Source organism: Pinus tabuliformis, chromosome 9, assembly GCF_031772625.1.
Source record: "Pinus tabuliformis cultivar Carrire ecotype Pingquan chromosome 9, CPIR1, whole genome shotgun sequence".
Classification (NCBI taxonomy): Eukaryota; Viridiplantae; Streptophyta; class Pinopsida; order Pinales; family Pinaceae; genus Pinus; species Pinus tabuliformis.
This window is the reverse complement of record NC_142307.1, coordinates 1140609178-1140613931: the sequence shown is the minus strand read 5'-3', so window position 1 is coordinate 1140613931 and position 4754 is coordinate 1140609178.

Below are 4754 nucleotides of genomic sequence, written 5' to 3'. Positions count from 1 at the left end.
AACACACGATGGACCCTTTGAGTACAATGGAAATAGAACAATACCAAGAAATGACTCAAAGTTAAAGTGGTACAGAGGATCCAGACTTAGAGGAGATCCTAGAAAGGGAGAACCTAGTGTTGGAAAGTTTCTAGAACAAGGAGGAAACCTAGGAATAAACTCCATCCCTCAGGAGGATGTGGACAAGGTCCAACAAATATTCCTTAACAAGTCACGTCAAATAGCTACAGGAGTTAAAATAGGACATGACAACCAGGAAAACAAAGGGACTTCCTCAACAAGATTAATAACACGAAAACTAACAAAGAATCCAAGCAAGAGGAGGGGAAGAAAAAGACAGAGAGAACTACTACTGGAGTGTGGAAAACTCATGATTGACTCAGGAAGGATGAAAGACCTTTCCAGTTACTCCTTTAATACCCCACCTCAATGAAAATCACAACCTGGAACATTATAGGACTAGGGAGCAGAAGAAAACAGAGGAATCTAGGTAAAAGGATGAGAGAGGAAAAACCTGACATAGTATTCATAGAGGAAACAAAATTCTCAGTGGAGAGGATTCGCGAAAAACATAGAAAATGGTTAAATATATATGAGTACCTTGAAGTTAAGGCAAATAAATCTGTTGGTGGCATTCGCACTCTATGGGATCCATAGAAATTTGGTGTGATTGATGCAGAGGCATCCAGACATCACCTTTCTCTGATTTTCCAACCGGTGGGTGACAGAAAATGTTACATGATCACCAATGTCTATGGTACGTAGCCAATGGAGGACAAAATTCGACTCCTCAAAACACTAGAGGATATGAAGAGGAGATACCCAGCTCTACCCTAGATTCTTGGAGGTGATTTTAACATAACAAAATCACTCATGGAGAAGAAAGGAGAAACTAGAACACTCGGTAGAGACTCAGTTGCCTTCCAAAACTTCATCACCAATATGAAATTAGTTGATATGGAAAAAAGTAGTGGAATCTTCACTTGGAATAACAAAAGAGGGGGCCCTACCCAAGTAGCCTCAAAATTGGACAGATTTATTGTTTCAGAGGAACTTCTTCTCAGGGGAAGCAGCATTACTGCACTCATACTACCTTTTGGGGGTTTAGATCACTGGCCTATCCAATTGGAAGCTTCTCTTTTTGGGAAGCTAAGGAACACCCCCTTCAGGTTTGAGAACAGTTGGCTCACACATTCAGATTTCCTCACAAACATTGAAAAATGGTAAAAGGAAGAGCTTCACCTTCATGGCACAAATATGTTCCTTCTACACTGCACGCTCAAAAACATTAAAGGCAGACTCAAAGAGTGGAATAAAAAGGAATTTGGTAACATCTTCAAAGCTAAAGAAGATGTGGAAAAGAAACTAAAGGAAATAAACCAGATTCTTATCATAGAAGGCTATACAGATGAAAGGAAAGAGATGGCAGAGTCACTCCAACAGGAGTGGGACAACAGATGTCTTCAAGAGGAAATATTATGGAGACAGAAATCCAGAGTACAATGGATTAAAGAAGGGGAGAGAAACACCAAATTCTTTCATAGATCCACCATAGCTCACAGAAACAACAATAGAATTGTGAAACTTAAAGATCAACATGGAATAGAGAGAAACACTCATGAAGAGATGGAGAAGGTTCTACTCTAGCATTTTTAGAAAATTGCTGAGGAAACCTTGGAAGACAGATACCAGTTTACGAAAAGATTTACTCAGCACATTCCTAAATTGGTTACCAGAGAAGATAATTACAATCTCAACAGACCAGTAACAGAGGAAGAAATTGAGGAAGTCGTCAAAGAGATGCAAAATGGGAAAGCACCAGGCCCGGATGGCTTTAATGTGGACTTTTCCAAAGCTTGTTGGAGGATAGTGAAACAAGACATCTTGGAGGTAGTGGAAGACTCTCGAAGATTTAAGACAGTCTTAAAGGTGTTCAATGAATATTTCATAGTCTTAATCCCAAAACAGGAAAATGCCACCTCTCCAGACAGATTTGGACCTATAGCATTATGCAATGTGATATACAAAATTATATCCAAAGTCATTGCCAACTGTCTCAAACCACTCCTCCCATCCCTAGTGTTAGAGGAGCAAACGGGTAATGTGGAAGGAAGACAAATTCTAGATAATATAATTCAAGCACATGAAATGGTTCATTCACTCATTACCAACAAACAGGCAAGAATGATAATGCAGTTGGACATAGCAAAGGCCTATGACAAACTTAGTTGGTCGTGCGTAAGAGCAATATTAAAAGCATATGGCTTTGATTATAATTGGATTAAATGGGTTATGGCGCTAGTTACGACCGCCAGTTGTTCAATTCTTCTCAATGGCTGTCCTTCCAAAACCTTCAAGCCTTCTAGAGGTCTCAGGCAAGGAGATACTCTTTCTCCTTTCCTTTTCATTCTAATGATGGAAGGGTTAGGGAGAAAAATCAGAGCTGCTAAAGAGGAAGGGAGAATTCAGGGTCTGAGACTCACCCAAGGTGGGGACACGGTGACACATCAACAATTTGTGGATGACACTATGCTTCAAGGAATACCCATTGTCAAGGAAGCCAAAGCATTCAAACAGATTCTGAGTGAGTTTGCTAAGGCAACAGGCACAGAGGTAAGTCTTACTAAATCAAAGATTTTCTTTTTCAATACGGATATTTCAATACAAAGAAATCTTTCCAGAATTTTTGGCTTTCAAAGGGAGTCACTGCCTGCGAAGTACTTGGGAGTTCCTCTCACTGGAAAACCGCTACACAAGGATATCTGGGAGCCTGTTCTTAATAAGCTAAAATATAAGATTGGAAAATGGAAAAATAGAGCACTAAATCTTGCAGGGAGATTGATTCTCACTAAGGCTATCCTCCAAAGTATCCCTATCTATATGCTATCTGCCATTCCAACACCAACTGGTGTAATTACTAATATAAGAAACATTCAGAGAGACTTTCTCTAGGGGAAGGGTGAAGAAAAGAAGAAATGGGCCCTTGTGGCATGGGACAAAGTATGCAAACCTAAGTCCCATGGTGGCTTGGGTCTTCATGACCCAGGAATTCTTAACAGAGTTCTTGGTGCTAAAATCTGGTGGAGATGGCTAATAGAGATACAAGCCCCCTGGGCAAAACTTTGGAAGCAAAAATATGCTAGAGAATGGCAGGAGAAGAATCTTATCAGAATGACAGGACAAGTAAAAGGTTCTGCAAATTGGAATAGGGCATGGTAGAATAGGGCCCTAGTCCAAAATCACAGTTTCTAGGAGATCAAAAATGGAAACCTGGCTTGGTTCTGGGAGGATAATTGGCAGCAGGAGGACGATCTCCGAAGTGAAGAATTAGTAGAAATTCACACATATACCATCAATAAAGGATTAAGATGGGTAAGTGACTATTGGGAACAATTAAAGAACAATGGGAAATGGAGAAATTGGAAACTTCCAGATTACAGTGGAATGGGCATGCTGCATACTTGAGCTATAGCCCTTAAAGGTCTTTTAGACAAGAGACAAATCTTAAACTCAAACTTGAATGATTAACTAATATGGGGAAAGAACAAGGCAGGTCTCTTCAACCTTAAGGAATCCAAAAGGATAGATTCAGGATTTAACCTTCCAAACACTGATAAGACGTGGAAAGAAATATGGGAAAATCCTCACTGGATGAAAGTCAAACTGGTCAATTGGCTGGTTCAACAGGGCAAGATTCTGACATGGGATAACCTAAGAAAAAGAGGCTTTGTTGGACCCTCAAGATGTCACTTATGTAGACAACAAGAAGAAACTACAAATCATCTCCTGAATAGATGCACTTTCACTACAATACTTTGGAATTGGGTTGGAGAAGTCTTTGAGCCAACAAACAGAAATGTAAATGACATCATTACTAATTTGAAGAATTGGTAGAGAATTTTTTCGGATAATGAGAACATTAACTCCACCTGGATGCTAACCCCAAGATTCATAATCTGGAATGTCTCGAAGGAGCGCAACAACAAGATTTTCAAGGAGAAAGCGAGTCTAGTGAGCAAGATCCTTAAGCTAATCCTTAAACAACTCAAAGAGACTGTTCATATCTTGGGAGGTGCAGCTACTGGCAAACCCATCGGACAAAGAGAGGCCAGAATATTGGTGAAGCTAGAGCTCAAGGTTCATCCCCCTCTAAGTTCTATTCACATCAACGAGAATACCTCAACAGAAAAGTCTTCATGGCAACCCCCTTCTCATGGCTTTTTAAAATTTAACATAGATGGGGCATTAAAAGGGAATCCGGGAGAAGAAAGATATGGAGGGGTCTTGAGAGATGAGGAAGGAAACATTCAAGTCATCTTCCACAGTTATCTAGGAAAATCAACTAACAATATGGCTGAGCTCATGGCAATGGAATTATGCCTGGAAATACTGCTCAAGTACAACATACACAATGCCAACATTGAGGTTGACTCGGAATTAGTCATTAACTCAGTGAAGAGGATAAATGTTGGCACTGCTCCAGAGAAAATCTCAGAACATGGGCGGCTTTTGCAAGTCTACCAAAGAACCCAAGCACACCTAAGAATGCTGAGAACTCTTCCGTTGGTGCATGTTTGCAGGGAAGCCAACAAAGTTGCGGACTGGCTTACCAATGAGGGGGTAAGAAACAAGCATATTGACTTGTGTGGCTAGTGGGAGGATATAATGGATGACAGGTTGAAGGAGGGTTGCTCATCCAGGGCCCTCAGTGATCGACAACAGTATCAGGAAAAATAAATAGATAGAATTTTACT